Source organism: Adelges cooleyi, unplaced genomic scaffold (genome assembly GCF_023614345.1).
Source record: "Adelges cooleyi isolate 19-005CV unplaced genomic scaffold, UGA_ACOO_1.1 ACOO_flye_CR_arks_rails_tigmint_CR_PRNA_108, whole genome shotgun sequence".
NCBI lineage: Eukaryota > Metazoa > Arthropoda > Insecta > Hemiptera > Adelgidae > Adelges > Adelges cooleyi.
Genome location: NW_026095761.1, coordinates 5705398 through 5732416, shown reverse-complemented (window position 1 = coordinate 5732416; position 27019 = coordinate 5705398). Strand labels below are relative to the sequence as shown.

General features: G+C 34.3%; 2 protein-coding genes across 2 annotated transcripts in view; one reads left to right on the top strand and one right to left on the bottom strand.

The window, feature by feature from the left end:
- The window catches only part of LOC126845866 (venom metalloproteinase 3), a 190614-nt gene extending 186147 nt beyond the window's left edge, over window positions 1–4467 (bottom strand). The window contains exon 1 of the mRNA XM_050584865.1: window positions 4458–4467. The gene's annotated coding sequence lies outside the window, so the exon portion shown is untranslated. The remainder of the gene's footprint in view (window positions 1–4457) is intronic.
- Window positions 1–27019, top strand: part of LOC126845855 (putative transcription factor SOX-15) — a 69774-nt gene that overhangs the window by 24155 nt on the left and 18600 nt on the right. The gene's annotated exons all lie outside the window — the stretch shown is intronic.

Below are 27019 nucleotides of genomic sequence, written 5' to 3'. Positions count from 1 at the left end.
ATATATTTTTTTATTTCGCTCCTTTTGCGACGCTAACCGCGCCACCACATTCGCGACCGTAGCTGTTATTAACGTTTAACCGTCTTATTTTCTACCCCTTTTTTTTTTTATGTTAGCCCTACTACTACTACTACTACTACTACTACTACTACTACTACTAATACTACTACTACTGTTAAACGTAGCCGCCTCAGCCCCCCCGCGGAGGAACTCAAAATAAGAAACGTGGGCGAGGCTCCCGCTGCCGCTTATAATAAAACAATATGTATAATATATTATTTTATTATAAAGCTGGTGACAACAACATTGCACACTAAAACACCTTCCGCGTGCGTTCATTTTTGTTTTTTTGTTTTTACGGCCGAAATATTATTATTATTTTTTATCTCGCGTTATACGATTTATTGGAATAGGTTAAACCACTACAATTATTAATGTCAAAGACCGAAAAGCGGAGTTTTATTATTTCTTCTACATTTTCTTCCTGCGTTGCCTGTTGGTCATTCGTAGAAATAGTATATAGTATAGTCAATTATGTTTCCCTATCCGCTCGCCATAATATAATATACTAACAGTATACTACTAATACAAAATGTACTGTTTTCACGGGCACGAGCTTGCTCGATTTCAGAATAACTATAAAATAAATCATACCTAATATACTATTATTTATTATACATTTTATGTAAAACAAACACCGAACCGAAGTGGTATAGGACACTATTAATTTACAGAAACAGATCAAGCTTCAAATTTACCGGTATATAAAGTATACCAGTATATGAATGCTATTACCTGTGTTTTACCAGCTGTTTGTCCGGCCATTAGTACGCCTACATACCTAGTAGTTGTAAATGCAAAACAAAGTAAATGGGTACACATGCTCGGTGTTGTAAAGTAGCTCTTGTATAGCTGCCACTACGTAACATCGACAGAGTCATATAATATTATTATGTGAACCGGCCGGACACTATATAAACCCATACGAAAATGATGTACCTACGAAGAATGAGGAACTCAAGGTTTGCGAAATTAATTAAAACGTCCGGCAGTATATATTAATATACTAGGTAGAATACTCGCAAGGTCAACTGCAACGGTGCAAATTCGTACGCTGCCGTCTCACTAGTAGGTTTTATTATTCCAATCGGTTGTGACGGATATATTTGTATACAACACTTAAGCTCACGATTAATTGTGTGGTAACGAAGAGCACCGACGACAGCGGCGCCTTTTTGGTCTATATTTACAGATTATACTATACCGCATTAATATAATAAACGCGGCGAAGAAAACTTCTGGGCTATAGCCTACACGCGTTCATGCTAATAATCTATTAGTAAGCCCGTGTATATGTGTATAATAACTTAAGATTTACCGGTGACGATAATATATACAAAGAAAACCGCTATTGTCCGGGGCCTACGGTAATTTATGGTTTTAAAATGGGTTCTCGGTATGTGCAAGAGACAGAAAGACGAGAAGAAGAAGAAGGAGCTGCGCCGCCGCCGCCATGGTGGCATATACACTAAGTATATAGTACACACTTACACACTTGTGCGAGCTCTTTTATATGAGCTGTACAAGTATATGTATATAAAAAATAACAAAACAAAACCAGAATATAATATAAGGTACCGTTGCCGCCGGTGTACACAATATGACAATATCGTTGACACAGGCGGTCAGAGGCTGCAATAGCAATGGGATTTGGCGGTATAATTTTTATTTTCTCTTCCATGTACTCGCGATAATAATATACATTTGTAATTTAAATCAGCATTAGTACGGATCTGGTTTGTGTGCAAAAATAAAAAGGAATATGTAGGTATTGTATTATATATTATGTCCTATACTTACGGCCGTATAATATACCTACCCGAGGTACCTATATACTTACTGTAAGCACATCCGAGTTGCTGACTCGAAGCGGCGTAGAATAAAAATGTTATACGCGTATGACAGTCAACGACCATTTGTTAGTTGCCGATTGTGTACATTGTTCCTTTTTTTCTTATACCTACTTATATTACTTCAACCCGTTTTTTCCTTCGATAATCAATCATAACTAGTATAGATAGATATATAGGCTACGCATGTGCTTTTAATATTGACATGTTTATATAATATGTAGTTTTTTTGTGCTGTCCCGTTTGATTTTTACTATCGGGCCAACTAACGTGCCAATCACCGGTTAATATCTGCAGTTATTCACTGATAATCCTGTCAACCTTTTTAATATGAAATGTACCTTTTGATTTGCATAAATATGGATAAACGTATAAGACATTTGCACAAATCAACGCTTGTTTAAATTATGATCATGCAAAATACCGAGTGATACAAAACGTTCATAACCTCTGAAAACAAAAATAATTTTTTTTTCTTGAAAATATTAATTTATTTTTAAATATTTTGATAAATTTCTAAACGTTAAAACTTTTTTTTTTTTGTTTTTCTAAATTTGATTAAAATCAAACTATAACCTATACACAGTAAACGTATAATAAACAATAATAATTTTTCGAATAAAATTATTAGAATATTACTAGTTATGAATAATTGTGGTGGAGAATTGCACTCTACAATACTATACTGTACACGACTCAACAATATGTATACTTTTTATAATATAACTAAGAAAGAAATCACTAATCAGGTACAGGGCCAGTTGTATAGTTTATAGTTTCGTTGGTGAAGAAAATCGAGATCTATCTTAGGTTTTAAAGGAAAGCGCTTTCAACCTTAACCCTTAACTTGGCATTGTACAAGATACATACATTTTACACATAACTTTCAATGATCAACCCTAAAAGTACTATTATTTTAATTTAATTTTTTTTTTTTTAAAAATAGCCTTTGCCAAGAATAGTCGACACTCGACCTGAAGACAATTTACACTCAAATTTCACATTGAGTGATTTCTGTAGAGCATTTTTTTGTGGAGAACTTGTAGAGAATTTTTCCCAGACTTTTCTTTTATCCTTTACTCTTACAGTGTTGTTTTAAATGAACTCTCTAGTGCTTTTTTTGCACGGAAGTCCGTACGACGCTTACCTATACTATACGATGCAAATTGACCGTTTGCGATTAAAAAAGAAAATAGTATTACATATTATTTCATTAAGTACGAGTATTACGAAACGAAATGCGGTCTATTAGCGCAACGATGACCCAAAACTGACCGGTGAGTAAGCCGTTTTAATGTGTACCAACTATAATACACAGGCGCATAAAAACGGATCGCTAGCACACACCAACACCCCGACCAGCGCTCTACTTTGTATAGGTTGTCTGTTCCCTTTTACGAGCCACTTGTCGCCCCCCTTTCCTCGCTGTGTTGGTGTTTCAGTTATTATTATAAATACAAAATAATCATACAATCGACAGCACCGATTATAGGTGGCGGTGGCGGAGGACTGCAACAATGTGTATAAATGCCTAAGCTTCGGCGGCCGGCATATCCGCGGTGATTTACGATTCGGAAATAATATACCTCTCAGGCCGGCCCCAACCGGGTTCAAAGCGAAATCTGACCGCAGGCCCCCCTTTACGAGCCAAAGCGTCACTCTCTCCTCCCCATTATAACCCCTCGTCCCCCACCCACCCTTCGTTCCCGTCTTATTGCCGGCTTTTTCCTTTCCATAAAACTATACACCGCCGCCGGGAAATTAACGCTCGGCCGTATAAGTTTCACGTGTCAAATCTTACTATTAGGTGTTGTTGTAGCGCTGCAAAACATATTTATACACAATAAGTACAAGGTACTTACACTCGCCGCTCGTCAAAGATCTCGGCTTGAATACCATCGTCACTGCAAAGTTTTAATAAGACAAGGATTACGGAAAGAAAACTTGTTTCGTCGTTGTTCATTAGTAGTGAGACGGGAGACTATATATATTGTATTGTTTCAAACATGGATGAAAAAGTAAAATGTATTTTTCCCATGACAAATATTTCTATATTTATAAGCGGGTTGTCTTATTTATCTTATCATTTGAAATTCTTGCCGTTAGATCACACTATTTTTATCACTCCTTCCATGAACAATGAATTCGTGTGTGGGATATACTAAACGATGATGTCTCATATTCCTATTGTTTGTTACTATTATTCGTTATTTTATTAGAGAACGTTTAGTGTGCCTACACGTGTGTACTATATGAGATATTATATTGCTAGACACCCGTAAACTTTAATTGCAAAAAGGAGTGAAGTGTATTTAAATTATACGCTGTCGTTGTCGATAATATTTAAACACTCTCAAGGTTTTTGCATAACCTGTACGTATTATATATGTATAATACGTATTATATAAGTAGCATCGGATTAGAAAACCGTAGGTCGGTATATTTTATCTGTCTCAGCCTTGCATCGGTATGTGCAAATGTCAAACGTAAGCATGGAAAAAAAAGACACCTACTGAAGAAGAAAAAAATGGACGAATGAGGAAAAACTCGTTTTATTACTATAAATGTATGTGTTAAAGTCAAAATTTACTTAGTAAAGCACTCGGTAATGGTTTTTAGTGTCAGCTAAAGGTTGGTGTCAGCTTTTTGGTTCTATTCTACTAACTGTTTGTTTGAAAAAGATCATCTATCGAACCCAAAGAGACCCAAGATCTACACAATAAACGTCATGAGTTGTTTGCAGAAAAATATATCTAAAACAATACAGTAAAATGTAATATAAAATTAACTATAAAGCAGAAGTCCAAAGCTGCTTCGAGTAAACAGAAATTATCTATATTTGATATTTGCCGCTTCCTTTTAAAGCATTATTCATTGTTTATTATTGATTTGTTTATCTTCTGTTTCTAAATGTCAAAACGTTGCAACTGTCAAAAGTCCTTTATCGACGGAAATGTACATATTACAGCCAGTCAATTGATTTCTCCTACGATTCTTTTGCAACAATTATCTAATATAATAAATATAGTCAATGTGCCGACAAAGAAGACTCGATTCCGAATAAGGCATTTTCAAGGTACTAACCGTAACACCTATCTCGATTGTGCTCCGATTTGAATAGGTATCCGATAATTACTAACATATCCATTAAGAACACGCATAATATTACAAAATATATTTTACAGAATATTATAATATTACCTAAACCATATCAATATTCTATACTTTGCCCTCGATATGCGTGCAAAGGCGACGTTTCATTTATTTAAATAAATTTATATATATATATATTTTTAATACCCAAGGTGACGGCTGTGCGGCAATCGTAAAAACAACTATTCTATATTATAATAAACGGAGTAGGTATAGTTGTATAATTACATGCATGTATTTGTATTATGTACCGGAATGAATATTTATAAGGGATACGTCGCGATTTGCATAGGTATAGAACGATTGGGAAAAAAACAAACGCAGCCGTCCCCGTCTGTCCTTGGTTCCGATTGGTGATTTGAATAAAATTTCCACAGCACGCTGTTTTTTCTTTATTAACATTTTTTTTGCCCGTTGTCAATTTATATATTTCACCTCCACTCTTTGTGCCATCTATCGTCGCGCCGTGTACAAAGAATTATTATATAGGTTCGCGTGGTCGCCACCGCTTGTGCCGGGTCGGTTTGCCGTTTAATTCTTTTTTATTTTTCATTATAGTTTTTATTTATAATACATTTTTTTTTTCACGAGAATGGTATCCAGTCTCCGAAACCGGTTAGATGAACCGGCCGCAATATTATTTGATTTCTAGGCGGAGCTTGTTGGGGGACGGGTTACGCGGACAGTTTTCCCCTACCGCCCAAACGCGGTTCCGGCGTCGGACGACCTCCTCTCGGTCGCTTGCGTCGTCATCATCATCATCATCATTATCATTACCTTAGGCTGCTCTTGATACGATATTATAATAATAATTATAATTTATATTGAGTAAACGTCACGAGGAAAACCTCTGTATCAATCGTACACGTACGTTTAGAGGGTGCCGACACTCGAGTGTAGGTATATCAACATAATGTGAACCCATAATTGAAATGTACAACGTTATTGCACATGTTACTCTTCTTCATCAAATATTCTATGATAAAAACAAATATTATGTCAACGTAACGGGCGGCTAATCAAAATCAAGTATATAATAAGTATACGGTAAAATATTATATAGTAATAGTAGAAAGTATAACATTGATAGGTATCCCGTTACACTGCCATTTTATTTCTGAAGATAACAATACGAGACGATGTGCAATAACCTGTATATTCGAACCATGTGTAAACCTATGCAAACACATAACCATTAGAAGGGATTAAGGGAGGGGCACTTGGGATTCTAAAACTTAAAATCAGTGCTACATTATATTTTGTTTGCAACAAATCTCTGATTAAAAAAAAATTAAGTAGGTATTTTGAAAAGTACTAATTTTGCAAATAACATTGCTAGCCCGTTTATATTATCATCGCAGACGCATTTAACAGCTATCAATTATTTCGTAACATATTTAAACGCTCGCTCGCTCGCTATCTATATTATATTATATACTACACAAAATATATTTCAGATTCGTTTGTTGTTTGACTTTATACCGTCCAAATCAAAATATATAAATGTAATTTATTTTTTTAACCATATCACAGAAGTCAGAACGAATCAGAAAGGACAGTTTTAATGCAAACGAAAAACGTGGCGGTCATGTTCTAAAACAGCTATAATCATAATAAACTACATGTATACACAACTAAAAATAATAATGTAGGTATAGACGTAATTTGTTATGATTACAGCGGGTTTAGATGATGGCCGGAGCGGTTTTCTGTGATAAGTATCTTCCCCGTGTTAATTTTTATCAGTGTCCGGTGCCTGATCATACTACATCTTACGCTGAGCCTATAACATGTTATTTTTATTTTATTGCTATACGTCAAACGCACCAGACCGTGATGGATTGGCATAAAATTTAACGATTTACAATATTAGCCTTCGGTGGATTTTTCACCGATAAATAAATTATACATTACTGTATAGGTACCTTTTTTGTTGGTAATGTTATATTATTATTATAATTATTATTGTACACCGGTACTGGGCACTAGCTGTTTAAATAAATATTCGGTCTTTGGTCAAGATAACAAAAATATATAGTTACACCACAGTCCAATGAGAATGCGAAACCGCCATAGTAATGTATGTGATTATACGTCATCAATGCTACCCACAACGATTTAAAAATATTAATATTTCTCATATGGTTTGTTGAGGTTTGGCACTTTGGCGGAATATAATAATAAAGGTTATAATATATCAACTGATGTTAACATAGTTTGGCAATTGTAAAATTATCGATGTAATTATAAAAAGAAAAAAATAGATATTTGTCCGATCTAAAAATTAGATCTGTTGAAAACATTATTTGACTATTTTAAATATATGTTATTGCTTTATGTGTAATGTTTTATATGCGATATAAAAAATTGAATAAATCTAACAAACCATAATTGGATTTTTTAATACTTTAAATTGTATTTCTTATAAACAGTTTATTATTGCCACCTGACTAGTGAATATAGACACGAAATGAAAACTAATAGGTAGTTAAAATTATGATAAAGGAATTATGCTCATTTTCAATAAAGAGCTTATTCAAATTTTTTAGTAATACCTAGAGTTGTCTAAAGTGTCTATAATTTTGTTGTCAAATATATCAATTCTTATTCTTGTCTGAGGAAAAAAAAACAAAATTCTAAAATACGACTCTACTGTAATCGGATTTAAAAGATAATATTATGTGAAAAGTACCCTCTTATCGGCCAATTTACTGTTGAAATACACTTCAAAAACAATTTTAGTTTGTTATGCGCAAACTATTCCTAATCGCAAACTTCATAGTGTAACCTTAGTAATTTTTTTAAAAAATAGCACCAGCTCAAATTTGGAAAATGCCGACAAGAGGTCTCTCATGGCTTTCCGTATCACAAATTATTATACTGAAATGTTTTTTTTAATTACCAATTTTAACCTATATATGGTTTTTGTATTTTCATTGGGGTGAATAATTATGGTTAAAAACCATTTTTGTGAAACGTCTTTACTTAAAATAGAAAAAAAATGTAATTGATAGGTTCACAAAAATACAATTTTAAGACTAGCTTGAGCACAATTCGAAAAGCCAAATAATACGCCCTAATTTACTGCCAAGACAATAATTTGTATTTTATGAATATGCTTATGCACACTTTAAGTGGTTCAACAATCACCCACTCCTCGGATTTAAGCGTTTGGCCGCTGTTGTATGATAAAATTAGTTATATATATGTAATTATATTGATACAAATTTAAACATACTTTCTTTCATCTATCGTGCTGGCTTTATTTTTCGGAGATTTTTTCTGAGATTAAAAAATACCAGCATTATTAAGTCGCACGTCCGGGATGATGTTTTTTTCTCACTTTAATTTCTACACGGGTCGTCTCCTCTTGTTCAACGCGTGCGTGTACGTGTCGATTATAGTAACAATATAATATAATTTGGTCCACTGTGACATTATATATTATGCGCACCGGCCAAGGCGGTCATTAAACCAATTACAAAGATGACACCAAAATGTACGTTTATTAGGTACATGTACAGTATTTGTAGTGGTGTGTAGGTATTGTGTACACCTTCAAGGCGCGGGCGTCTTAAAGATAAAAATAAGGGTGAAATTCGTAACGGTCCATGGAGATCACACCGGACGGTAATTGCGCGCTCGCGTCCCTATGTATTATCATAATAGTATTATTACCCAACAGTTTTATGCTTTACAAGAGAGGTCGGTATGAGGTGTTGGGCCATCGCCGTACCATTATTATCGAGCGTAGCACGTGACAAACGTGAGACGCATGATTTGTATGCAAAACCGTAATTGTGGGCGCTTAATTCCCAAAAATAATCGTCACGAATCTCCCCTAAAAAAAAAAACGGTTGGAAACGACACCGAAAAGAACAATGGAAGCAATTATTTTAACCGTTTAATAACGTTGGTTTTAGCCCGGTGGATCACGACTTGGCGTTTTCATTGATCGAGAGTCGTGGAATCGATTTTTTCAATTATATTATCGGTTTTTAACAATGATGATGTCTTTCAAACGGACTGCTACGTTTCCTTTTCGCCGAGTATATCACAATAACATTTTATAATATCCCCGTCGGTGGTTTCGGAAGTATCGTGAATACAATAATATCATATAGGTATAAGGTATAACCCTTGTGTGCCGGGTGTATAATGAGCCGGTATATAATATTATTATTATTATTATGGCCGTTTCGTCATTCCGGCCACGAACCCGACAGGAAACGCCTTCCGCCGCCGTCGCCGCCGCCGCTCTTACAGACAGAGCCTGTCGATGGGTGCGACAGACGCATGATGAGCAATACAATATGGATATAATAACGATAATAATACTTGGTATATGTGCTTTATGCCGGTTGTCAACTCGGGCACGACATGTACCTATCCTATGTGTAGTATATTATCAACTAAAACATAATATTGTTGCATATACGATGACGTTTGAATGAGATGTATACTTGACTGCACTCCATCGGTAAAACACTATGTTTGTTTTTTCTTTCGCTCTTCAACGAGTACTTGTCCATTCATGGAGAACCATTACCGCCATATACTATTACCATCTTGTAACGAAATAGTTAATGTGCGCGTTAACACGATTCCTCCAAATGAATTAAATCTGCAAAAACAAATAAACAACTGCATGTAAACGTTGTAATTATTCAATTATTTTGCAGCGTTATGCATGAAGGGTCCATCTCTATCAGCCTGTTTACCAAAAGAAGTAGTTTACACCCTGTATGTCACTTGGCGTTGAAATGTTTTAGACAGTACCTATAAAATATTTTATAATTTTTTTTCCGATGTTTTAAGCGTAACACTTAAGTAATTTGTTTTCAGTTGTGGTGGTTTTTAATGGAGATGATATAAAAAAAATCACGCATGAGGTGTGTCCCCCTTATTGAGTAAAAGGAGTTGTATCTTTGGAATGTCGTTGTGGATTTATTGGAATGAAAAATGATTTAAACGCTTATTTGATTCTAATTGGATAAGTATACTAACCGATAGAGCAGCTGGAACAGTAATTGTGATCGTACGCGTCCGGCATGTGCTATTTACCTTATCCATAATATAGAACAGTATATTATTGTATTGGAATCTTCGCCGCACATATTTCAAATCACTTATTAGATTGTTTTCTATAGCTCATCACTGGGGCTAAATTGAAAAACATTGTCAAGTTTATTTAAAACCTCATTATACAAATTTTACCGCTGAACGGAGGTTTTTTTTTTTAACAGTAGATATTTAAATATTTATCATTATTATTTACATTCCAGTATCACTTAGTATCATCGAATTGAATGTGTTTAGTTAATATCGCAATATACTAAAGAATCATACGGTTATATGTACTGTATAATGCCATTTTACCATGCAATGTATTGCAATCACAGCACTATCGTTTTTGAATATTTTTTTAGTTTCAGAAATTAAAGTCAATTAGATACTTTACCTCGAATTTATTTATGAAAAAAAAAATGTATTATTACAGCGATAAGAAGGTTTTTTGATATTTGCTAATGTTATCGAAAAAATTACCAGAAAGCTTTCAAATCGGTCGGTTAGGTGGGTGATATATTTTGTTTTTCTAATTTTTGTGGTTGTGCTCGTGCCTTGTATTTTCTGTGTGTTATTGCCTACATCTATAACATATGGTGCGTACGACAAAGGAGAAGTATATTTATATTTTAAATACCTACTCAACTCGGCTACCGGGTATTTTGTATTTTATAAACGCAGCACCGGCGTACGTACGCCACTACGTGACTCCACGTCGTCACCACAACGATCCCGAGGCCGCGCGCCTATATTTTTCTATATTATGTACACGGCGACAACGTCTTTGGCTTCTGTCTCTTTCTCTGTGATATTCCTTTCTCTCAGTCACTCGTCGTGTTTTCTGTCGTACGAACGGCCAGGAATCCGATTCCTCCGCAGTCCCGTCCGCGATGGAAATTCGTGCTCAAGACGGCCGCGCAAGAAAGAGAGATAGAGAGCTATATTAGAGAATAGTTTAATAATAATTTCATTTTATATATATATATAAATGTTATAACTTACATTATTATATACACGTGGAATTCCAGCGTAGCGCCGTCGCACACGTTCACCGCGGCTGCCGTCGGTGTGACGGATGACTAGAATTTTAAGGGTTTTCTTAAAAGTCACCCGAATATTATACACCGGACGGGGCTCTATCGATTCTTTATGTCTGTACCAAGCACTCTTTACTCTGTACGTTATGAGCCTACATTACTCATGGTTGGTCGGTATAATCAGTGACGTCTTTACCACAAAACTCTGTTTGCCCGAGGGCCCCACGTATCCTAAGACGGCCCTGGGTATATATTCGTCGGTACAAAATAAATGATAACCTCTTTTGTTAAATGATAAAAACTGTAAAAACTCAATAACCATATATGATTATAAAATAATTAATACTCACTTACCTAGTATATCGATATTCCATAGTTTAGTGTTGGTTGTCTATCCGCACTGAAGCCAACTGCTTTGGAACCTAACGCTGCTCTCAGCAATAGTCGTTGTAGATTTTCAATATTGGCCGTTCCGTAACCATAATAATATTACATAGTATACAACTGTGCTCTCTACGTGCTACATATTCATCGTCTTACAGCACAACTCCGTAGATTTTAGCGCTGGAAACCCGATCCTGATCGTCGTATATATTCAATGCCAAAAGCTTAGCATAGTCCTAATCGTTTTACATGTTTAAACTAGCTTGAACAATCGGAAATTAGGAACTAGAGCCGCTGTAGCCTTACATCGATTGTGCGTCATGCTCGTGAACACAAGTCATAGGCAGAGCGATTAGCATGAAACGTGTTTAACAACTATATCGTAATTGCAAACATGCTTATTGAGTGCATCCGGTACCGTCCCGTAAGTTTTTAAGTCTACCAGTTACCACTATTTCTATACAGATATTATACCTATATATATTATGTTTTGTGCCTGTATAATAATATTATAATACGACATCAAAATAAACAAAATGAGGAACGACGTTTCATCAAACTGTATAGAGTTTTTACATTATTTTTTATACTAGACACTAGTTGGTATAGTAGATAAAATACCAGTTGTATTTAAGAGGACGCTACCCACCAGTAATTTATCCGCGAAAAATGGTTTTGCGGGGGACAAGAATGCGAGGGCGACATTTAAAGGAACCGTATAAAATGTTTACAGTGGATAGAGAAGAACTTTATCTACGGGGTAGCGTTTTTAGTTTTTTGATAACTTAGCACAAACAAAATTATTCATTCGTGAACATTCATTTTTCCCCACCTTTTTTTATTTGTTAATAAAAAAAATATTAAATACCCTAAATGTACTGTTAATACTGGCCTCGCATACTTATCCCGTACAAAGCAGTTTTGATGGGGGAAAAAATTGTAATTTATCTTATAGATGTAACCGACTGATAATCTGACAAAAAAAATAGCTATCAATAAAGCACCCTCATTACTGTATTAATAAGCATTGAAACTTTAAATTAAGATTTTCAAAAAATTGCCTATACATTACTTCTTAGAAATAGCCTAGGTAGCGTCCTCTTTATAACGTCATGTACAAGTTTTTTTTAAGTTATCCCCTCGACGTTATAACCGTATTATTTTGCTTTTTTTTTTTTGTTTGAACTGTTGGTATTTTCTGGATGTTTATTCGTATTTACATTCTATATATTATATCGGTAATATTTTGTTCTGAAATCAGACGAAATTATATTCCTGACCGGTTAGATATGTCATTAGAAACCCGGACGAGTACGCAGCCAATGTATTCTATTATTATTGTAATACAATATATTTGTAATATGCATTCATGAATTATTATAAATATATATATATATTAAAAAATAACTCGTGTATAAGCGGCTTGTTGTTTAAAAAAAAAACCATACGGGATAATATAATATTATGACGTGTACACGTTTACACAAATAAATAACGTTCCCAAGTCAATGGTGGTGGCGGCAGTAGTAGCCGTAAGTCATTATGTATTTTATCAATCGTGAGGAACATTTGGGAAACCGGTAGCAGCGGCCAGCTACGGCGGGCACGTGGAAACGATCGTGGCGGCGCGGCGTGCGGCATCGTCCATTAACACACGCACGAGCTATACGTCCTCTCTCTCTCCTTAACAGCGTTCGTCTCATGAATGGGAAGTTTTAAAAAAAAAATAGTAATAAAAATAAATAAATACTCGCATACTCGATCCGAACACCCCCCCCCTCTCCCTGCTAACAAAACACCACTCGTGTCGCGTAGGAGGAACGATTTGGTCGTACGCCGCTGACAGAATATTAGAGTTATGACGTTCATAATAACAACAATAATGTTAATAATAGTAATTATTAATACTATTATACCGACCGACCGCCGAGAGACAATGAACCGTTATAACGAAAAATAAGCGTTTAGTGTGATGAGCAAATGTGAAGAGATAAAGTCTGTGTGCCGGTTGTCGCCAATAAAGTCTTCGTGACAATGGCCAGTTATTAAAATTAGTGTGCACCAAGACTTGGCCAGATATCATGTTCTTCAACGAAGTTTATTTCTATAAAGTATTACTTGAACTATTTGTCCCTGAATTAAATAGACATTTTTTGAAAATCATCACATATAATTATACAAAAAAAAACGAAAACTAATAATTTTTCTTTGAATTTGTTTAAATTGAATTTGAACTTAAAGTGTTTGAAAAATATTATAACAGTAGAAATTATTTTATTACACAAACTAAACGTTTGATAGAAAAACACAACTTTTTGAAGTGTTGTTTTTATTTTACAAATATACTTTCGTCATTATTTCAAGTTATATTATGTAACAATTTTACTTTGCTATATATGACTAAATGGATTTCGCTCGTAAACTTAAATAATTGTATTAAAATAAACTATGTATATTAATAATAATATAATATTATTATTATTATATAATTTAACTGATTTAAGTTAAACCATTACAACTATAAGGTCATATAGAAATTATTTTTAGTACCTAATTATCAAAGCTTAATTATCAAACACATATTTGGAAAAGTATAGCTTTTAATTTGATAACATTGTTAATTATTCATACTAACAAAATGTTTTCATTATCTACACTGGGCTACAATAAGAAGAGGAATAATTAAAATACACAAAAAAATATATTTTGTTTAAGCAATTGGTTATAGTTAATTATTGATGTTAATGCTAAATAAAGGCCTTAAATTTTTAATTATAAAGAAAACAAAAAAAAAGCTCACATAGTGTAGTAGTTTTTTAAATTTATTTGCAGCGTTTCAATTAAGTAATTTGTAAATTATCAACCAAGCGATTCAACCACTTGAATAAAAATAGGTTGTTGTAAAATCTTCAAAGCTATTTGTGTTTGATAATTGAAAGTAACTAGTATTTATTGATTGTTTAAAATTTGTTTTTACTGAGATATTATTAAAAAATTCAGAACGGATTTTCTTAATTTCATTCCACAATTTATACGTAACGAAATAATTTATGCTAACTAGATAGTTATTATTCAAAAATGTAAATAAACATGTTCCAAAAAGTCAATTTTATCATCTCATTTCCTGTGCACACGTGAGTGTATATTTTTAAGGATGGGACGACTAAATTTTATTCGTTTTAATACAATTCATATTTTTCGCCTACAAACGGTATTACCTGCATACATTTCAGTGTCTGTGTTATTTGTTAACAATATGTATTTTATAATTAATTCCACGGAAAATCGGGCAAAATAGAATTCTCACCTTTATGGGAGTTACATTTAATCTGGGTCAGGTTATTGCACTTGTCAGTCGTTTTATAATTATAATATAGGTATGTTATTAGTACTTTATCCTATAATAATATATTGTAATATTACTATACCATAATAGGCACTAAAAAATACCGCCAATAATTAAATAATTATTAATACCGTTTTACTGTCTCTTTAAAACTTATTCTTTTTCCCATACAAAAAAAACCCTAAGGGGGTCGGCCGGCAAAAACGCTTAAACCAAGTACTAAACGATCGCAGCAGTTGATAGTGTATTTTTTTTTTTTTTGAACAATTAACCTTTACAAGGGAACCCCCGCCGATAATTATTATAACAAATAAAAAAAAAAACACAAATCAAGACTCGATCAAGCCCCCCAGAGTTTTACGCTCGTACCTATACCCAAAACAACAGTAACACAATATTAATGCCGTTTATTTAGACAAGTTACCGCCATTGCTGTGCGCGTCAACGATTAATGGAAAATGTAAAGTTGGACAAATAATAATTGTACATAAAAATAGCGTATGCCCTATGCTAAATTATAAAACAATTATTTTACACGATCACGTGACCAGCGAAATGTGTAATATGTTCAAATGGAGCTCTGAGACGCTTGCAATTTAGACAACTGTTTTTAATATTTTACATACATAATCATTCTCCATCTTTCGGTTGGAGAACTCATTCATGCATCGAATCGTTCTCCCACCATCAGATAATAATATTGTAAGAAAGCCGCCCATGCATCAATGAACCTTCGGAAAAAATTTGCATCGTAGCCGTATCTGACTTGATAGCAGTTTATAACACATACCACGTGCGTTACAGCGGATAAATATATGTAATTCGACCGACAACGAGATTATAATATAATATACTTTCAATCATAATCATATATCCGATAACGGTGTAGGTACATGCATAGATAGTGTTAATATAATTATCGCCGCCACATCGTTTGGCCAATCGACAACCGCGCAGACGAGGTGAATGTGTATAGTATGATTAATACATGCAGTATGTATATATTACACTTACTCTTTGGTCTCTATGATGTATGGGTTTTTTTTTACTAGTGTGACAAATGAACGGCGCACGCGAGTCTGATTCGGGTGGGCGTGTATCCGAAACGATATACGTGCCAAGTGTTAAGAAATGTTTAGCGCATAAATTGATAACTAATCGGTGTAAAACGTTAACAGCTTTTCAATTATGCTAAACTTGCTCAAAACAGGTTGTCAGTCAGATTATGTTTGTACCAATTATAGTTTTGCTAGAAGATTTTATACATTATAATCTTTGGCCTTTGAAAAACAACAAACTTCATACCTAGTATTTGTGTTATTTTTGACAATTGTTGACTACATGACAGATTCATTGTGCTCATTGTCATTTTATACTAAAAGCGTTGCGGCTATCTTACTATCATCACCGTAACAATATTTTTCCAAATTAATAATAAAATGATTCATATACCTATATGTATATTTTTTTATTTTTCGGAGATTGGCCTGGCATTGACTAGGCAAAGGATGTGTTAAAACGAAATAAAATAATTAACTTCCAGCGTTATCAAATAAACATATACTCTAAAAAATGTACATAGCATTACACATACAATAGGGGATGACTAATCCGACGTGGTCCACTCCTTACTAGTCTTCATTAATCTCATTTCGAATCGGCGTCTCTATCCTTTGTGGTAAATATTACAATTCCTCATCCGATATCCGCGTATCCTTGTCATCTCAAAACATCTTATTCAAATACAATGCCACTTTTTTTACATTTTAATTATCATTTATATTATTTGATTATTTTTCACGTGTACAATCTAAAACACTGTTTTTGTCCCGCGACTGCAACGACTAACTTCATTACTTCGAGTAAGCATACACCATATATAAATATAATATCTATACCTGCCCGAGACGCCCATATTATAAAATATATTACATATACATACAAGTATCTCGTGTTCATAGTTTCTTCCAAACGTGACGTTTACCCAAAGATTTATTTATCTTCTATTTATTTATTTTTTTTACCAGTCTTATATTTCAATAGTCGATGCATATCGTATGGTAGTCGGCGGCGGCGGCGATATCGTATATAGTAGTAGACGACAAATAAACGCCGCCGACCTTCGGCGAATTTAAATATTGTTCGGCACACACAGACCAAGGGAAGAGTTGTGTGCACACACACACACACACGGTATATAAGGGAGAGGAGAGACAATCGGGCATCTGCGACGACGACAACGAAGACGATTTATTGGCATTGGCCGGCATAAAGGGAACTCCCCGCTCGCATTCCGACCAGTATCGATCCCAGAAGTCGCATGCACGAGAAAAGAAAAAAAATAATACAAAAATTATACATATATATATATATATATATATCTGAACGCTCGCGCGCAAGTGTATAATATAAATAAAAATAAATAAGAATCTTGCGGTGTGTGCGTACCGCCCGACTCCCGGGATTCAGGAGAGACCGAATACCGCGGCGAACCGGAGACTTCAACGGTCGTATATAAAAGTGACTAGGATTTTTTTTCTTCACTCGATTCCGCCGGGACAGGTCGCAATAAATTTAATTATATATGCCAGTCGGGAGATTTAACCGGCAGCGCCGCTGTCGTCGTCGTGTCTCTCTTATTCTTACCGAATTACATTTGTTATAATATTATACTTTTATATTATGCAAGCCGCAGGTTTTTTTTTGCTGATCGTTTGATCGTCTTAAACGCGCGGAGACCATATTATACTGAAAAACGGGTTCGGGCAAAGTTTAACCCGCGCCCCGGAATGACATCTAGAAAGAAGTAATGTTAAAAGAGAGAGAAAAAAAACAATTCGATTGATTTATAACGTTATTTCCGCTTGCTAACCGTGGCGCGCGTTATTCGGCACTATAATTACAAAAAAAAAAAAACAATCCGCGATTAGAATTCATTGATATAATCTCTAAATCTTCGTCTTCAATTAGCCATTTCGGATGGGTAAAAAAGAACATAGCTGGTATCCTATTAGTATATCGTCGTACGCGCTATTAGTTATTTCGTTGACACAGATTTCTCTATTGAATTCGTTTATTATCATAATTTTAATTATTCCGATAAGTCAGTTAACACCGAAAATATAACCCATTTTCTTTGGAGCCGCCGTCAAGAGACAATGCAGACACCCAACGGTGATAGCATTAATAGCATTACCGATTTCCGTTATCACAATAACTGGCACATCATGCCGTTGCACGTGTGTATTCATTATAACCGAACAGGGTTTCAGTTAATAAATATACCCTTGTTTTTGATATATTTACCCCTTTAATCATTTACTTACTACGGGTAGTAATAAATTTACCTAACTTCCATCAGAACTCTATCACTAGTCGCCTGCGCGCAAGCATTATATATATATATATATATATGGGCGATTACGCGTTAATTGTAAAATAATAGCTAATGAAAAACATGATTTGATCAATTTACCTTATGAAAATTGACAGCAAACGCCTACGCCTACTCTATAAACATGATTAGACGAAATCAATATAATATGTTAAATATTATACAGTTAGAGACACAGACTTTAATTTTTAACTAATGTAAATTATCTAAAATTGAACTTGGCAAGGGCAAAGTTTTAAACATTAAAAATAACAAAAACCATCGCACTTAATAGGTTAGTCATGAAAACTGTACTAGCTACTAAGACTTTATCAGCTAGATTAACTTTTTAGCCGTTATAGTTTCTATTCTGTGCAACTTATGGGCTATGCCAGTTTTTTTTAAATTTTGATTTTATTGTTATAGAGTATGACCCGACAAGGGAAACGGTATTCAAATGTTTTCCGACGGTCGAGTTTTAATAATCGAGATTCGAGCGGATGAATAAATTTACTATTTTTGATTATGTTATGAATATTAATAAGATCTGGTGTAAATATATTAAGGTTAGGTTAGATGTCGACGCATATCAATATTTTCGTCTTGTGTCATAATCAATTTATATAAAAATATAATACAATTTTATATATCATAAAAAGCAACCTCGTTTGTCGATTTCCTACACAACCCCTTTAAGTTCAAATTTGATAGATTGTTGAAAAAATAGTGTCTACAATAAAACAAAACAAAATTTGTGACTTAGCAAATAGCGCGAAAGTAAATCGGTACCTATATGACCAAGCGAAGCGGGTCTACCTCAGCCAGTAAGTGTATATTATACTATGCATTTGCTGTATGTATAATATGTATGATTTTTATTATAATCATAATATTATCCGCGTTATAGCTGTGTACGCCGTCATGGGCCATTTAGGGTATTTAGAGTGCAACGATACTTTGAAGGGAAATTAAACGCCCAATAACGACAGGATCGACACTAGTATCCAATATCCGGTACGGTAAAGTGATGTGGCCTTTTAATTATTATAAAAGCCGCCCAGTGTGTAAGCATCTCGGGGTAGAGGAAATAACGTTAATGATCCTTTTTTTTTACATTATTGTTTAGACCTATTAGATATTGATTAAAAAATATACATCAATTTTATTTTTTTACTTTTAAATAAATAATAGAGTAGCCTCTGCGTGCGGATGTTATTAGGTTGAGCCGCAGACCGTTACCATCCATGCGGTCGGAGGGGAAAGCCCCCCCCCCTCTTGTCTATCGACGCACCTTTGTAGAGCCGTGACACGCCTGTACTACTTAATCGCTGCACATTTTGTCACGGGGTCACCTGGGGGCTAAATACGGCGTGTCGTGGATAGTAAAAAACTGAAGTACTTATAATCAAAATCACTCTTTGTTTTTTCACTAAACTCGATTAAAGTGTCCGTATCGTGCAAAAATGATTTATACATATAACTTATTATATATTTTTTTTTGTTATCTTCTAGGTATTATTGACAATTATTTGTTTTTCATTATATCTAGGTACGATCGAAAATATATTAAAAATATAAATATTAATCAATACAGCGTTCGCCTATATTAAAAAATGACCGCATTTAACCACGAGATTGGAGTCATCGTTTCTTTAAGGATGACATTATACTGATGTGATAATTTCCTTCCCGTACTGGGACGCAATAAACTAGGGCAAAGTTCTTTATAAGGTGCTTGTACACATAATGGCCAAATAACGCGTTTACCGTGCCAATATATAAATAGAAACTAAAATCTTAAAACTAGAAAACGCAGAGATAGCGCTATTCATAATATTTGGACTATTGGGTCTATGAAGACTTCACACATTATGGCAAATGGACATGCGTGCAGTGTTAACAAGTGTCAAACATAACTTTTTGAATAATTAACGCAGAGTCATGATTTATTTTTCGAGCCTGTTGAGTGGCTCTTTTTGACTCGAAAATACAGATATTGAGTGTTGGGCGTCGAGTGGGGCCTTATTAACTTTTGTAATTCAAAACGATTATTATTTGCAAAGACATCGGCGCGTTCAGATAACGATTAATAAACTATATTACTATATATTATGCTACACAGTGAGTATGCATAGTATTATTATACACTCATTTTTTAACGATGCGTTTTATCGCGTTCGCGTTGTCGTCGCTTCGATTCGCAACAAAAAATATATATGTTCTTTAGGTACGGGTACGCGCGTTATCACAACGTTATCTTTGGAGCATAAGAAAATCTGCACGGTGCAACACTTGTATGTTTTTATTTTTGCCATCGCGTGTACGGTAACTGGCCGCGTTTTTATTTTACCGTTTATCGCGCGTGTTTTTTCGAAGGCTGAAACAAAAAAAAAAAATATATATATATCGCCGGTTCCTTTCCTAACGCCATAATATATGTAAACAGTCTTGGTCGTCATCATCATCACCGCGGTCGTCGGCCAAAAGATGATGTCCTTGTTTCGCTGCCTCTTGTCTCTCCGCGGTGTGTGTTATCTTCTATAAGCGCTCGTGTACGTTATTATAGTAAAAATTCTTTCATGTCGACAAATTTGATCCGGACTCTTCTGTCACCTTGATTCCCCTTCACTCGATACGCCGGCTGCGACCTTCTGTCCTGTAGCTCGTGTGCGGTGGTCTCTTAGTAGATGATGTCCCATATAATACAATATCGTTATGAATTCACAACGGCCCAGAACACACGATATCCAATAACATAAACGGATCGTACAGCGTGTGTCATTGCGACCATGATCGTTTAACCGTTTACCGAGTATCGTGTGGACCTAACTACCTAAGATCTGGACACTATGCGCACATATTGGTGTACACGTGACTTGTGTACTGTGCATACATAATGGTTTATCAAATGCAGACCCCTATATGTTAGTCGCTTGACGTTATAATATTATCATATTAGCTGGCAACGCGTTCAAAATAATTAAACCGCTATTTGACGATAAGGTTTCATAATAGGTACTATAAAAAATTATATACAGTTTTTGATAAGTATTCAAAACTATCATTACCCGTGTCAGCTCAGTGTTTATAATATAACTATAAAAAAAAAGTGTAGATATTATGCATGTGTACAATGCAGTATTTTTTCCACGTTAATTTGATGGGATTTAATTGTAATATTCTTTTTAAACGTAAGTTTCAATAAAATTTAAAAAATGTTACGAAACGATTTCGTAAAAAACAACATTTTGCAACACGTAAAAATTTCCTCGCGATTTTTAATTAAGCAATTAAATTTTTATTAGGCCCTTACAGGTATGTGTTTTTTTTACTCGAGCTGTTACGTAGGGGTATATGCGCATGTTCTTTATTTATGAACTGGTTTGCCGTGTAATTTTGTATTATGATTTTTATTACTGCATTTGCGCTATTTAATTTCTAATGACGCAGTAATTGCATCGAGGACTGATAATTCCCACATTCCCTATAATATCGCCGTTGCTGCCTGTTGGTTAACGCGACTATTATTTTTGTAGACTCACAACAACGATGACAATCGGATTGCGTTACGTTACAATATATTTTATATTTCGGTAGACCAAGTCTGTGTTTTCATTTGTTTTTTATATTTTCTGTGACCAGAAATAAAAAATGTTATATATTTTAGGTGCGCCCCCCACCCCCACCTCCATATAACAGCGGTCATCGCATTATGATTCTGCTTTTATCCATGGGAAAAACTCTGATTCCGTTATACGCCTGTATCTCATTTCCCTTGGAGTAGGTATCACGCATATTATATACATATATATGTGTATATTATACCGGGACATAGTATTTCCTTAGCCGCAATTAGCGGCCGAGGGGCGTATAAGACACCGCATTAATAACGAATTAGAAACTCACCAGACGAGCTACTTTTTTATTTTATTTTATTCGTTTTTTCGCAATTGGCCCGTGTGAACGACTTTTATTATATTATATACAGTATATGAGCTCAGGGAACGAGCCGCACATCACATAAGCCACTACCCGGGTACACACATAATGATAATAATAACAGCTGTGTGTGTACTATTATAGTACTACTATGTACGAGTATGTTGTAGCGGAGAAATGATTATATTGTCGGCCTCGTACGGGGTTCACGAGTAACAAAAAAAAAAAATTAAGAAAAAAACCAACGGAATACATGTTAATAACGCTGAAAAGTAAACATATTTTAATTGTACCTACCTATGTATCCGGGTGTTTTTGTCGGGTAACATATCATGTACTCAACACGAGTACCCTGATCCATTATATTTGTATTTAATCATATATATATATATAAATTTTAGTCCTCTACAAAATCTCCTTGGAGAAAACCATCCTCGCATAATGTGCCTACTGCATTTTTGTTAACTAGCTGACCGTGGACTATATTATATACATTCAATAATACTATATGTATACAATGTATAATGTATTAAAGATACAACGATATCAGTATATTGATTTGACTTTCCTTTGCTAGACTTCATTATATGCTTTAACTTTTAAACCCTACCGACGCGACTTCAATTTTTTTAAATATAATGTCATAATAAATAAGGCTGCAGCTGTTTTGCGTTTCGAAGAATGAACGGGATTCGAGTTCTGAATTTGATATATACTTAAGTTAGGTAGATACGTTTGTGTTGTATACTTGCTGACAAAACACCGACGAGCTGAATGACATGCAAATGTTTCGTGCTTGGTTTGAATAAATTGAATACAGCAAAACAACGAAAAACTAACGCGGTTTTTTTTTTACTTCTTCAAAGAATTGATTCTCAGAATAATTCTGATACCTCTAACAGGATTTTTCCAAGGCCAAACTTCACGAAGCAAACGCATTCATATACCTCGTTTTTTTTTTTACAAATATCGCATTGTCTCTCTTTTATATAATATTGGTGTACACTATTATATTGAGAACTGAGATATCTATTATGGAAACGTTTCATATTTATTTATTCATGACACGAAGAGGTCGAGGGATTTAGTCATGCTACGAATTGGGTTAACAAGTTACAACGCGGTACAATCATTTGTAATTAAACCGTAGAAATACCTAATGAATTGGATGTTATTTCATTACATATTTTTTTACAAATAATAATATTTTGGCGCCTAATCCATCCCCGCATAGTATTGAAAACAACTTTTCTCGGATAAGTGGTTCTATTTATTTTAACATACTCAATAATACATTTAGTTTATATTAGAACATTTTGACCGAATAATAAGTGCGCATTTAACTTGTGTTTTATATGTTCACGAAACTTACTTTTATTATAAAAAATATATGTATAGTACATTATAAACATTTTGTTTTCGCATTTTTGTAATATGTTGAAATATATTTTAGCCAAGTGATCTAGTTACGTGCCAACATGAGAGTGTGACAAATACATTTAAAAAAAGGGAGATACAAAAATGTGTGTGTGTGTGTGACCTATTACACAGATACGTGTTTTGTGTGTGTGACTCCAAAAATCACCTCTGCGAAACGTGCGAATATTGTGAGGTCGCCCGTGAGATGTACATATATATATATATATATATATATACCTAATATATAATATAATTATGCATAAACCGTAAAATTGAGTGACCGCCGTCGGCAAAGAAACGTTACACTATGCGATGAGATGCACGATGACACTGGACATTTTAACGGGATGACTTTTTCAAATTAACAACAACAGTTTTTTTATCTTTCTTCGGACCGTTTTTTTCTTCTCCACGTTCTCGACCCGTCTTATGTGCTTTTTGTGTAATACTCTATTTTTTCCAATCGAAGACGGTCCGAATTGGTTTTTCATTATTTCACATTCACGGTGCGTTTCGGACGTGGTACGCCAGCAATGCCCGTCATAACGAATCGGACACGGATCCTTGTGCACCGCGGTCGGACACAAACAATACCGGACGACAACCGATATAATATGTATATACAATACAACTTGACTGTGTAGTGACTGCACTGAATTCTCATGGAAATAAAAAGGTAGAAACAAAAAAACAATCCACAGTCCACGATAATAATTAGAAAAAGTCACCACCAAACTATTAGCGACCCAATTAAAAATATTTAACGTATTTCGGTACAAATTTTTGTGATTTGACGAATGAGAGGGACAAGGGCAACGGTCAAGTGCACAACCTCGGTTATGGTAATGATGTTTTTCGCCGTTGTCGACGCGTGTTTGTTCTACAAGTGTCCTTGGACGTATAGGTATACCTATGCCTGCCTGCCTTTTGGTCGCAATTATCATTTTCGGCTTAAAAACAACAATGTACTTGTACAATTGGAATATCGTTCAATATATTATATTTTAAAAATAATATAAATTATATGTACTTATATACATGTGCACATAAATTAGACACTACACAGAAGACCGGGACAACAAACGCTATAATAATGACTGTACTACTCTAGGTAGTAGTAATATTGTATGATACAAGCTTGTAAGTATAACTCAGAACGTAACGAGGTGTGAATTCTCAAAGCCAGTCTGTATAGGAACTGTATCACCTTAAAACTTTATTATTTCTGTTTGTATTTATTTAACTGACGCCCATAGAATTCACACCTCGAAATAAAAACATGGTGGTATAGCGATGCTTTAAGTTCATACAGTTAAGCAGCACAAACGCTGTTGCAAGGCGAATGACTCGTGGAATGTTAAAAATAAGAACGTCCAGTTTTCCATATTATTATTATACGTTTTATGTTTTAGAAACGTTTCTTAATTATTATTACGACGCACCTGACGGTTTTTTTTTAAATTTTTATGCAAACGCATGTTCTCGGTTTTAATCGTAAATTTGTTATCTACTATGTGTGTACACTTCAGACCGATCGAAACACCGTGGTCAATGGAGAATTGTTTTTCATTCAAGAGAAGTTAGCGTCTGCCCCCCTGCCGACAGCACAAGTTATCTCGGTATTTTATTTTTTGCTTATTCCGTTAAAAAAAACAAAAAAAAAAATTATGCGTATGAGGTCGAAATAAATTGCTCCATTCGTACTACACACACACACATTAACAATATTTATGCATATTTAATTATAATATAATTACACACACACGTGACACATACATGATATCGTATGTTTAACAGGTAGCAGAGACTTTTACAGTTAACAAGTGATGTACATGTTTTTGAAATCGGGTACAAGCCCGTTTGATAAATCATTTTACTCAGGGGAACATACTGAAACTCAAAATCCTAAGTCTATTTATTTGTTAAGATATGAAAATAGCCATAAATCAATAAACTGTAATCAATAAATTAGCCTTGTCTTACCCCTAAAAGTTATTCTCTTTAGTAACCTTACAATACTATAAGCAGCTTTTCGAGAATACTTTATATAAAAAATTAACTTAAAATTTAACTTAACTTTCTTTTTATGGAATAGTCAGTCACTGGTAGTCTATGTTGGCATCTTGCGTTATTTACTGTAGGCAAACAAATACAGTTATCGACATCCCCGGTATAAATTGAGCAATAGTGACAAACGTAGTGGCTAAATACACCAATCGTTTATGGCACTTTTTTAATAGTCGTACGAGTGTCGGTTCATTCGGTTTTAAGTGTGTTAAACACCTTTTTTTTATATAAATATATAACTACTGTACTTACGAGTATAAACGGTGTCGGCGTCAACTAGAAACCGTGAGTACAATCTGATAAGGGATTTAAGTAGAACAGACGAAAAGTATACGGTGGTAATATAATAATTACCGACAGTATTATATATATATATATATATATATATATATATATATATATATATATATATATATATGTAACCTATATATAAAAATTCAGTAGAAAAAATGAGTACTCGCCGCACTAACAAACGCACATCCTCCTTGTTTTGCGGGTAATTATTCTCCAGGCACATAATAACAATAAAGAAGCGTATTTATACATTATAAAGGTATATATTATGTGTACATATAAATACATATGTATATATATATATATAATTTATAAGTCGTGGGAGTTTTCTTGTGGGAACCACTCTTTCTGGGCTCTCCGGGCTGTGCAAAACGCAATAAGACGGAATTATTATTATAAATATTCGTCTGTTATTATTGTTATTATTTTATTACGCCATTAAAACAGAACAAAAAAAAAACATACACACGTACACTGCCGTCAGTAGCTTTCTTTCAAAGCTAGCGAATTTCTATTCAGTCGTTCACTGACCATCAAACAATCATCACACACACGCTTATATCGTCGACTCGCCGTTTTGGATCGTAGCTGTTGTCCAACATAACTGGGTTTACTACGTTTACACGAGTAAGTAGTAATGCAATACCAAACGATAAATATACATTAAGTTTATATTACGTTAGGTATCCGGTTAAGTCTTGTTAAGAGAGGGTGTACGCAAGTACACACCACGATTCCGACAAGGGTGGAAAATGTATAGTTTCTTTAGAAACTCATTATAGATTATAGGTATCTCGTAAACAGCGCGTGCCCATTCAAATATATATATATATATATATACACACTATCCGTTCATCGGCTGTCTGTGACAGACTATAATATAGGTTTTCAAATTAGGTTTTTATTAAAAAATCAGCCAGGCCTTCATGGAAATATATGTATATAAACTAACGTGCACCCGCTGAAAACCCCAAATTTACCGTTGCGGCCTCTAACCGGACGTCCGAAATATTAAAACGGATATTGGCTT